Source organism: Pteropus alecto, unplaced genomic scaffold, assembly GCF_000325575.1.
Source record: "Pteropus alecto unplaced genomic scaffold, ASM32557v1 scaffold63, whole genome shotgun sequence".
In the NCBI taxonomy this organism is placed as follows: domain Eukaryota; kingdom Metazoa; phylum Chordata; class Mammalia; order Chiroptera; family Pteropodidae; genus Pteropus; species Pteropus alecto.
In genome coordinates this window covers 180,481-192,749 of record NW_006434897.1, presented here as the reverse complement: position 1 = coordinate 192,749, position 12,269 = coordinate 180,481, and the positions used below count along the sequence as shown (strand labels likewise).

Genomic DNA, 12,269 nt, shown 5'->3' with positions numbered 1-12,269 from the left:
TCCTGCTAAATCGGACTTACTCTGTGGGTGACTGACCAATACCACGTTTTACTAATCAATGGTCCAACTCTGTCTGATTAAGTATTCAAAAAGTTAATAATTTATAAATCTGGAAGTATATAAAACTATGTTAAGTGATGACATATCACAGATAGTTATGTGTCATAAAAGAAAATTTGGAGTAATGTCATGGAGTCTCCTCTTGCCTATTTTTGGCATATTCTACTTTCTCTCAACTTTTGCAAACAGATTTGCTGCTGAGTCATCTAGCGATGTCCCAGGAGATTATCTCATTTGCCTTTTCTACACACTAGGAATAGCACAGGCCTTATGTGTACTTATCCTAAACCGGGCTAGAATTGAACTTCAACCCTGTCCTAACGAGGCCACCCCCAGTGATGAGAAGGAGCTCATCCTTCATGGCAATTTTATTCTTAGCTTCTCTTCTGAGAAGACATAGTGAAGGACACAATTAGTGTCAACAATGATGGGGCGTGTTTATTTTTCATGGTGTGAACACCCAACTTCTAGGACTAGTTCTGTGGTCAGTGCCCAGTGGTTTAATTCTTTTTAGTCTTCACTGTCCTAGAGGAGTAAGAACTAAAAAAGAAAGGGTCATGACATGCTGGAAATATGGCATGTCAAAGAGAATAAAATACAGTTATGGAATCCACCATTTGTGCATAACACATTCCAATTCCTCCATTAAACAAATTGCTAGTGGCTGTACGCTGTAAATAAATTCAGACACAGCCTTGAGATTTGAAGAATCCAATCAGACTTTCTAATATTAAGGATTATGTGCCTCAATAAGTCAGGAAAAAAGGAAAGAATTCAGAATTCTGTTAATGATTTTTAGCCAGAGGATAGAATAACATTTACATATCTTAAGAGAAAATGGAACACAAACTTCAATTAAGTATGTAGCCACTGAATGAGGGTTTGAGATTAACTTTACTTGAAAATTGGGAATAAAATGATTCAAATTTGAGAGAATAGGTAACGTACCCAGTTTTTCTTTATATTCAGAGTCATAGATATAGCAGCTACAAAGGAGTCAACCGTGTCCCATAAGTGTCTCAAACAGGATCTAGTGGAATTCTGACTGATATCACTGGTACTTAAAAAACACACAGACAACAAGCCAGCATTCTGAGATAAAAACCTGACAATATTTTCATAGAAGAAAAGCATTCAAAATTATTTGGAGTGGCATAATTGTTAATTTTTAGGAAGTATGCATACTTCAAACAAGAAAATTTAACATTAAGTATAGAAATTATAAAGATAATTAAACCTGTATTACTCATGTTTTAAATTAAAGAATCAGCATATTTGGCATACTAGATATTTATAGTTTAAGAGACTCTTCTAGAGCAACAAGATGGCCTTGTAATTTAATGTAAAGAAAATGTTTCGGTTGTTGATCATTTGAATCTTATGGTTGCTTTCTCTTTCCTTGATTTCTGTTCTTGTCTTCATTATTTCCTTCTTTCTACTTTCTTTAGCTTAAATTTTAGGGTCATTTTTCACCTTCTTGAGATGAAAAATTAGATTATTAGTTTTCAGCTTTTCTTGTTTTCTACCATATGTAGTTAAGACTATAAAATTCTCTTTTGGCACAGCTTTAGCTGTATCTCATGAGTTCTGATAAATAGTATTTTCATTACTTTGCAGTTAATATTTTATGATATTTATTATGGTTTTTTCTCTGATGGATTATCTAGAAGTATATTGCTTAATTTTCAAACATATTAATGTTTTTAAGTTTTCATTTTTGTTTTTATTTCTAGCTAATTTCCATCACAAACAGAAATTGTATTCTGATCTCAATCTTTTGAAATTTGTTGAGAATTACTTTATGTCCCACATTTGTTTTGTTTTGCTTTGTTTTTTTGATACATGATCCTTTGCACTTGATAAGATCATCTCTTCTATAGGTGCTGGGTGAAATGTTTTATATATGTGTCAATTAGGCCAATTTTGTTAAGCATGCTATTCAAATATTCTAAATTCTTATTTTTTTGTCCATTTCTTCTATAAGTTACTGAGGGAACTGTGTTAAAATCTACTAAAAATGTAAATTTATTTATTTCTAAGTTCTGTTACTTTAAAATTTGTATTATTTCAGGTTAAGTTACTAGGTCCATACAAATTTAGAATTTTTGCATCTTCCTGATAGGCTGATATATTATATTAATTATATTGTATCATTATATTTTTTTGAGCATTAACAGTACACGCTTTATTCAATGGCCAGAGAATGGCAAGTAGGAGACTAGTTCTCAAATCTGTTTCTCAAGCTGGTCTTTTCATTATTATAAAATGTCCTCTATCTCTGGTAATGGTTTTCAGCTACTTTGTCTGATATTAGTGGCATCGTATATACTTTTCAACATTTATTTCCAACGTTTTGGTATTTCTATGTTTTAGGTATGCCTCTTATAAGTCCCGAACTTTTTTTTAAGTATTTGATTTCTTTTTGTGCTGACTGTTCTATATTTCACTTTTGTCTCTGATATATTTGATTCCTAATGCCAAATTTTTGTTGATATATTTCATGTACTGTCATCTGTCCTGTTTGATTTGCCTCTCCCTCCTTCATGAGGCTTGGAGAAAAATTATACAAAGATTTTGTCTTACATCCTACCTCGGACACTACCAAGGTCATTACACAGGCATTATTATTATTCATTCTCAATAACTGCATTTCCTTTATAAGTCCTATTTCATATATCTTACTCTTTGACCATCACCCCTTAGATTTCAGGTTTTTTTCAATACCCCAATCCCAACAATCCTTTAAATCTGCCTTTACACTGTTCCTCCTTATACAGCTTAAATCCCATGGCCCATCATTTGAATCAACATATTGTTTCTACTTGTCCTTTCTCACCTGGTTGAACCAGCTATGTGAAACCCCAACTCTGATTAAATCCACCTTTCTGCCTACTCTGCCCCTGGATCTGTTCAACTAAACATAGAGAAAAACCACACTACTGGTCTTGCTCTACCATCATACTTGAATTTCAAGGGGCCTGCCAATGCTGCCTCCCAATCATACTATGTTTCCTTAATCATTCGTTCTCTCTCTGTTAGCTACTGTATCATATCTTTCTTTCCTTGATCCGTGCTCTCAGCTGATGACCTGCTTTGATAATTAACTAAGAAAATAAAGCACTTAGAAGAAAACTGGCACAGACTCCCAGTACCCCACCCCCAACTCACATCCTAGCATGTGTGCCCATGTACTCTTCTGATCTATATGTTGCTGTAGATGAGCTTTCTATCATCTGTCTAATGTGCACTAGGACCCACCTGCTCTTACTTGCCCTATGAAGGGAAATTTGGCAGAACCTAGCAAAATCACAAATGAACATGCCCTTTGACTAAGCAATTTCACTTTTGCGAGTTTATCTTACAGATATGCTTCACACATTTGGAATGATGTGTGTACAAGTTTAGTCATTGCAGCACTGTGGGCAAATGCCTATCAATAGGATACTAGTTAAATAAGTTAGATTCATCAATTCCTTGAGGATTCACCTCTAGCTCTCTGTGTGCTGCTATGTAGATTGTCAAGTTACTTTATATATAACAAGGTATATTTGTTTCAATAAAAAAGCATGGGACTGAATAGTATTGCATAGGTGCTACTGTCTGTGTAAAAAAAAAAGGATAAAAACAACAATAAAGCTTTATATATACTACAAATGCATAAAGAAGCTCCAGCACACATTCACAAGAAACTATTAAGGGTTGTTTCTTGTAGGAGTAAGAGGAACAGGTTTAGGAGTAGGAAGAAAACTTTTCACTGAATGCCTTTTTATAATTTATAATTTATAGATTGGGAAAAAATGCCAGAATATATCAGTCTTCTGCTTTAAACCTTTCAATGGCTGTTCACCTTTCTTAGAGAGCAATTTAGTCCTTACAACGACCAACTGTGCTCTAAGTTATTTGGCTCTCTTCCCTCTCTCCATCCTCTTCTATCACACTCACACAGTGACACCACCTTCTTGCCGTCCTTGAGAATGTCAGACATGCTCCTGCTTCAGACTCATTGCTACTGTTCTCTTGCTTTCAGTGCATTTCCTTCACTGTACTTGTTGCTTAAGCTATCCTTTCCTTCAGGTGTCTGCTCACTCTATCAGAGAAGCTTCTCCTGATCATCCATAACAGAGCATGCCTCTATCTCAGTTATTCTTTAGCCTCCCCGCTACACACACACACACATTTTATTTCCTTCATGGCACTTACCACCACCTGACATTATAATGCATGCACGGTGCACGCGCACATGCAGACACACATTTATATAAATGTTGGTTTCTGTCTCGCCCCCTCGATAGTGTATGAGCTCCATAAGAACAGAGACATTATCTTTTTTGTTCACTATTGTATCCCTCACATCTAGAATGGTGATTGGCACATAGAAATAAGTGATTGAAAATAAAATCAGTTCAAACATTGTTATCAGGGCTCTCTACTAATAATATGTTATCTATTTCTTGTCTCTACTTCTCTCTGTAGTTTGGTCCCATTCTCTCCTACTACAGACGAGCTCTCAAGACTTGGCCGCCAACTGTTTCATATTCACATTCTCCAACTTTAGGAACCCAAAGCCAAGTATCAGTTTTGATTTGAACAGAATCACTTGGAGGGACTGTGGATAACTGCAAGAACGAGAAAGCAGTGTTTGGTCTCCCAGACGAATGTTCTCTTTTGTCTGAAGCATGAAGGTATTTTTAGAAAATTGACCACTTTTTTGCTTTTGTGTTCCCAGTTACCTTTAGGTTAGCCATAGTATGTGATGCATGGATTCTTCAAGAAGACCTTAAGAAACACTTTCTTAAAGAATGTGTTTCCTGCATTTTTGTGTTTTTAAAACAGTTATTTCTTTATACATGAAATGCAGTTTGGCTATGTATAAAATTTTTGGATTGTTTTTTAAAATAGAATTTTGCAGTTATTGTTACATTATCTTCTGACATGTAATTTTGTTGTCAAAGAGTTTGAGATTATCCTGATTTTTTTCCTTTATAAGTTAAACGACCTTTTTTTTTTTTTTTGCCTAGATACCCAAAAGATTATTTATTTTTGAAAACCAGTGAAACCACAATGAGATACCATCTCACACCTGTTAGAATAGCTGTAATCAACAGGATAAGTAACAACAAATGCTGGAGAGGACGTGGAGAAAAAGGAACCTTCATACACTGCTGATGGGACTGCAAATTGGTACAGCCACTTTAGAAAACAGTATAAAGATTCCTCAAAAAACTAAGAATTGATCTACCATATGATCCAGCAATCCTTCTGCTGCGTATTTACCCCAAAGACTTGAAAACTCATATCCGAAAAGATATTTGCACACCAATGTTCATAGCAACATTATTCACAGTGGCCAGGACATGGAAGCAACCAAAGTGTCCTATGATAGATTGGATAAAGAAGCTGTGGTACACATATACAATGGACTGTTACTCAGCCATAAGAGGAGATGAACACTGCCATTTGCAACAACATCGGTGGACCTCGAGATAATCATGCTAAGTGAAATAAGCCAGACAGGAAAAGTTGAAAATCATATGATATCACCTATATGTGGGATATAAACCTAAAAGCAACAAACAAACAGGACAAATAAACAGAGCCTCATGGACATGGACAATAGACTAGAGGTTACCAGAGGGGAAGGGAGAGGGGGGAGGTAAGATGGAGTAAAAGGGGTCAAATATGTGGTGACAGAAAGAAATATAACTATGAGAAATGAAAACACAATGTAAATATGTAGGTGCCTTACTGTTAAAATGTACAGCTGAAACTTATTGAATTTTGTTAACCAATGTCACCATAAAAAATTAATTATTTTTGTTAACCAATGTCACCATAAAAATTATTTTTTTAACCAATGCCACCATAAAAAATTAATTTTGTTAACCAATGTCATCATAAAAAATTAATTAATTATTTTTTTAAAAAAGAAACCCAGTGAACATAATATTCTTCAGGGTTGATCATTTTCGAATAACCATTTTATAACTCATGATGTATTTTTGCAATACTTAGATCAAGTTTCCTTTGACATCAAAAAATGTTTCCTTATTTCTTTTGTCCCATACTTTGTTTTTTTCTTTGATACTCATGATTATTTGTGTCTTGAGGTTCTATTGCTTGTTTTCTAGATCTATCATAGTCTCTCTAATCCTTTCAACCTCTCTTTTTTGGTTCAGCTTGCCTCTTTTTCTCATTTTTATCTTTTGTGTCACTTACTGTGTTGTCTACAGTATCTCTTATCTTTTAAGATCCTTTCAGTTTTGCCAATTTTTTTCTGGTGATTTTTGTGGCGATTTTATTTTTCTTTCACTTTTTTCCTGAGCTCCGACAGCTAGTATTTCATGTCTGCAATATCTTCTTCTCTTCCATGGGTTTTTGTTTGTGTATTCTGTATTTCACTCCATACAGGCAATTACCTCATTACAGTTGTTTAAACTGATGGTAAAACATTTGTTTACAATATTTATCTATTCTATGGCAACAGTAGTCTGATGAGTGGTCTTCATCTATTATTTTCTTTGTATTTTTTTCCTTGTAGAACCTCTCTATAGATCCTTTACTGATTCTTTTTTTTTTTTAAGGGCCATGTGGAAACCCTGGGTCTCCACACTTCCAATAAAAGAGTTACAAAAACTTTTGTGTCTTTGGGGAAGCTCACAGAGATTAATACTACTATCAAAAATTTGAAAGATTTATGATGAAAATTTCTATCACATTTTCCTTAACTCAGCAGTATAACAGGTACAGAATGACAAAGAATTGTAAGTTTGATGAAGTAGTGACTAATATTCATAGCTCCTGATCTAGATGTGGTCTTTTACTAATTCTTTTTAATTATTTATTATTAAAAGTTTTTGTTTGTTCATTTTTAATTTTCTGAACCAGCTCTTTGAAGGAAGTTTATGAGAGAGGTAGAAGCAAGGGCCTTGTTCCATGCTATTTGGGATCTTTCTTATAATCTAGAGATTTAGAAGGTGTATATTCAGCTTTCCTGTTTTTTCAGTAAGTCAAAATAGACAGTAATTTTTTCTTTACAATTCATGTTCTGCTCTTCCCTGCTGTCACAAAGAAAAACTGTTTCCTGGAAACTTGGCTTCTCTATATGACATTTGATTCAGCCATACTTGCTCTGCTCCTGGAATCAAGTAAGGTAGACAAGGTTTCCAGCTTCCATTTGATACCTACTCTACATCCTGAAAAATGAGGGATATTGTTTTTGCACTTCTATGGGTTCATAACAATTTTGCAAAGTGTAAAATATGCAGTTTTTTTTTTCTGATATCTATAACAACTGTATCCTATCGTCAATTAGTTTTCACTGTGTTATCTTCTCCCAATGTCCGCCCTAGTGACATTGTTTTATGTTCCCATTGTTTCTTTTGGATATATATATATAGGCTTAGAAGGAGAAAAGGCTGATTTCATGTCAATATGTTCAAATTCGAAATTCCTTGTACTTTCAATTTTTCAAAGCACTGTATAAAATGGCAGTCCAATCAGGTGAGGGGAAAAAAAAGAGTTCATATGCCTATTTGTCATGTGCCACCTACTCTACTAATGCTGGAAATAAAACACTGAGCTAGATAGATAATGTTTTGTGGAGATTATGTTCTAATTATAGAGATTAAAACAAATAATAAGAGAATCTAAATAAAATAGTTGAAAGATATAGTAAGTGTATTGAAGAAAAGAATATGCCAATTCGTACATTAGAATCTGACAGACACTGTCACCAAGTTCAGATTAGATTAGTTTTCAGGGGTTTTTTGTTTTTGTTTTTTGGTTTTTTTTGTTTTTTGGGTTTTGTTCTTTTTTTGCTTTAGAAATACACCAACAGTGGTGGTTAAAACTCCAGGCACCAGCTGTCTTTATTTGGCAAAAAAGGAAATGTATGTTCTGCTCATTTGCCAAGATTGACTTTGTGCCTGGCCAGAGATTCAAGACAAGGTTTGAGCAGCCCACAGTTTCTTTTCCATAAAACACCACAAAGTTAATGAGTTATCTTTATCTTCATGGGAACTTATTTCTGACTTAAAGAAATCAAAACATGTTTTTTTTCTTATTGGCTACATATTTGACTTGATCTAATAAAAGGAACAGGTAACGATCCTAAAAATCAAGAGTTAAACACGTCTATGATCTTAGCTATCCAATATTAAATATACTTTCTTTCCCAGGGTTGGTCACTGACACTTTTTTAGCTAGAATTTAGCTAATTTTAAGTCATCATATCCCTTCCTGATATAGATTAGAGCAATGACATTATACTGACCTATAGGTTTGGTCAGTAGCCTTATGTCAAAAGATGTTTGGATGTTAGGAAGAATTTTAGAAAAATCAATCAAAGACAGATGGAAGCAATGTAAATGTACTAAAAAATACAAAGATTCAAATTCTAAATTAAATAAGAATCTGAGTATTTTCTTTTGTTCAATTAACTGTTAGGGGATTTTGTAAATTTATGTTCACCCGTAGTGGGTTCTTTTACAAAATCAAATATTGAAGGATATGTTACGTAGTATCTCTTACTAATTCAAGGAAAGAATCTATAGAATATTAGAATATCAGTTCTCATCTACTTTCTATTAAAGTTTATTTATTTTGGAAAGAAAATATTATAGATAATAATAAAAAAAATCTTACATACATTGTGTGCCCTCTTTTAGTAAAGCAAATTCATTTTCACTTTACTAGCACATGACAAATTGAAAGCCAGAGTTTAGTGGCTAAACTTAGGTGGCTAAGTTTAGCATCAAAGCATTGAATAGTGAGCATTGTGGTGAATTAGCAAAACTAGTTAAATTAAAGGATTCTAAAGAAATTAAGCTATAATAGAATGCTTATAGTGTTCTCTTACCTTCTTTCTTGCAGACATCTAACTAAAACAACTTCAATTAACTAAAACTACTTTAACTTAGTTTCACATTGTTAACAGCCAATCTATCCCAAGTTCTAATGTGTAACTTTACAAAGGATACCCTCCTAAACTGAAAATATTGATGTGTTCGAACTAAACTCATGTTCTTAAAACTATTGGTTTTGTTTTTCTCTTGTATACTTAGAGAAATTTACTTTTCATTAGGTAGATAGCATAAAAGGTAAATCATTCTTTTTTAATACTCTTACTTTTTTTTATTAATCTTTCTTAAATCTTTCTTGGCATCATAAAAATCTAATCTAACTTCCCCCTGCCCCTGGAATATTTATTCTTATTCCAACACCATAACAAACATGTGGTGGTGCTTTTATTCTGCTATATTACATTCAAACCTTACCTCCCATATTAATGATGAAAACCAATAAATAGCTCTTGGTGGTTCTTGAAAAATGAAAAACAATGTATTATAAAATATTACTGGAACAGAATCTTATGGGCTTTTCTGGGAAAGGAAATAATGATTTTAATGTCACTAATTTTAGAGAATTTTGCCTCACGGGATTCTAATTAAATTAAATATAATGGAAACGTCGTACCATTTGAGATTTGTTTTAGTCAACTCAGGCTGCCATAACAAGCTACCGTAGATTGGGTAGCTTGAACAGCAGGAAATTATTTCTAAAGTTACAGAGACTGGAAGTCCATGATCCAGGTGCCAGCAGGGTCAGTGTCTGGTGAGAACTCTCTCCTTGGATTTCAGACAGCCACCTTCTCACTGTGCCTGCATATGGCCTTTCCTCAGTGCATGCAAGTAGAGAGAAAGAGAAAGAAAGTAAGCTCTCCAATGTCTCTTCTTTTAAGGGCACTAATCCCATCATAAGGGCCCCACCTCATGACCTCATCTAAACCTAATTATCTCCCCAAAACTGCATCTCTGAATACCATCACATTGGGCATTAGCGCTTCAGAATATGAATTTTAAGGGGATACAATTCAGCTCATAGAAAGATCTATGTAAATAATAGAAGAGTTGTATGTTAATTATGTAACATATTTTCCATTATAACCTATACGATTTAATCTGATCATAAAATCATCTAGAAAAGATGAAAGGGAAATTTCACTCATGTGTGTGGCATGAAGATTTTTTAAAAGAAATATTTATCTTCTCTTTTATATTTTCCCTCTTTTACTTCTGTTTGAGAAACTAAGTTCTGAACTTGTTTCCTTGGAGAAAGGAAAATATGGGTAGAAAAATTAAAAAAGAGTCTTTTTTGCTTTGGTTTTCAATAGCCAAAACTCCAAGGAGAAAAAAAGAGTATAAACAAGGGCAGATTTGAAGACTATTCCACGAGCTACATGGAGAGAGGAGAAGTGGAGTCAAATGAAGAAGAATGAATTTGTGGATGGGAAACAGAGAGGTGAGGCTTGCTCCCATCCATTTTATAGGTTAGAGTCCCTTCTCTAGGATCCTAGAGAAGCTTTAAAGAGACTATGTGCGAAACTACGTTTCCGACTTCCTGATTTAGACCTCTGGCAATGGGGGAAGACTCCAGAAATTTAAGGTACGTGGGAGCAGAGAGATGTGCTACTTATTTTCCATTGTAGAGTCTTGGTGAGGTGACAAGAGGGGAGAACTGCAAGTTGAATCCAGGTCCGCTGCGCCAAAAAGAGACTTAGATTCTTGTGCTGCAGAGACCATGACAGAAGCAGCAGAATAATTCTTGTCTCTCAGTGTGATGAGGAAGAAACAAAAAGAGTTACTATATCTGAAGGGATCATATGGGACAGCATAAAGGACATCTCATTGCCACTTAGTGGACTGATGACTTAGATGTAGAGAGAGAAGCGATGTGTCAGTGGATAACTATGTAGACAGATGACATTAAGAATCATGTGTTTCCCACGAAGAACCTAGCACCACTCAGTCTCCCCAGTTAGACAGAGTTCTGGAGAAATTTCTACATGTAGGACTGACTGTGGTTAAGTTTAGGCCACCCAGTGGATTGAGGGCTCCAAACAGAAATTATAAAGGAAGAAAGTATGACGCATTAAGTCAATTGGTCCATCTTTTTTCCCCAGGGACTAGCTCTGCGTTCCAAGAGGTATTGTCAGGCCACAAAATACTTACTCTGTTGCATCTTTCCCTCAAAGCAATGGACCCCTGTTTGCATCATGTTTACATATACTTGACAGATCACTGGACATTTTACTTGGAAATCTCAAAGGCAGCTAATACTCAATACACTCAAAGTCACACTCATAATCTTCCCCCAAGCGCTCTTTCATATGCCCTGTCTGAGTCAGTAGGATCCTTTCTAACCACAACATAAGCCAGCAACTTGCTCCTGGTCCTTGACGTCACCACTCATCTTCAATCCATCACTTCTCTCCATTTCAACTTATGAGCATTTGACCACAAACTATCATCATCTCTCCCTCTGGAGGGGCCTAATGCATTTACTCAGTGCCCCTTTCATCATTCTCTACACTGTACCTGAATGATTTCCCAAGTGAAACTGATCATCTTTTCTCCCACAACACACCCACAACACTTCATACAGGTTCCATTGTGCCGATGATGAACAGGGTGACAAAGTTCTATGTGAGGTGGCTTATGTGTTTTCATACAACCTTATCTTAAACCATGCTCCTCTCACTTTCTGTACCCCAGGCACACTGACCTCCTTGCCTTCCCTTAAACCAGCAAAGTCCCTACTGCCTCAGGGCCTTTGAACGTCTGCTCGTTCAGCCTGGAACACCATTCTTCACATCTTCACTCACCAATTTCTACTCATATCTTAGATCTTATTTCCGTATCTCTAATCCTGCCAACTAGTTATATTTTCTTCTCCAAGTACTAAGTATCTCTCCTTCATAGCAATGATCATAATTGAACTGTTTGTTTATTTTATGATTATTAATTACCTTCTGCTTTCTCCATTAGGCTGTCAGCTCAATGAGCAGTGAGAAAAAAATCTGAACCCACATTTTATCCACAATGACTCAGGCACATAGTAAAGTAATTCAATTGAATGACTTTAGAAATCTTCTCAAGTGAGTCTTTGCTACATAAAGTAGTAAAGCATTCTTTGAATGTTTATTCTATGCCAGGCAACATCAGAAACATTCTTTACATGTATCAGCTCATTTAACTCCCACATCAGCCCTGTGAGATAGGCAGTGCTATTAGCATCTCTGGCTTTCAGACCGGGCAACAGGCACAAGCCTCACACAGCTGGCGAGAGGCTCGAAGATTGTACTCCTCACAGCTAGCCTGCATTGCTTCAGAGTCTGTCCCAGGGTGACTGCTGTGGCCACCTAAGAGAGG

The 12,269-nt window shown here is 35.2% G+C and overlaps 1 long non-coding RNA gene across 1 annotated transcript in view; it reads left to right on the top strand.

Annotated features, from left to right (window-relative positions):
- Positions 1–5,117, top strand: part of LOC112478899 — a 68,813-nt gene extending 63,696 nt beyond the window's left edge. The window contains exons 4-5 of the long non-coding RNA XR_003045996.1: positions 4,534–4,742; positions 5,079–5,117. This is a non-coding gene — a long non-coding RNA (uncharacterized LOC112478899). The remainder of the gene's footprint in view (positions 1–4,533; positions 4,743–5,078) is intronic.
- The last annotated feature ends 7,152 nt before the right edge of the window (positions 5,118–12,269 follow it).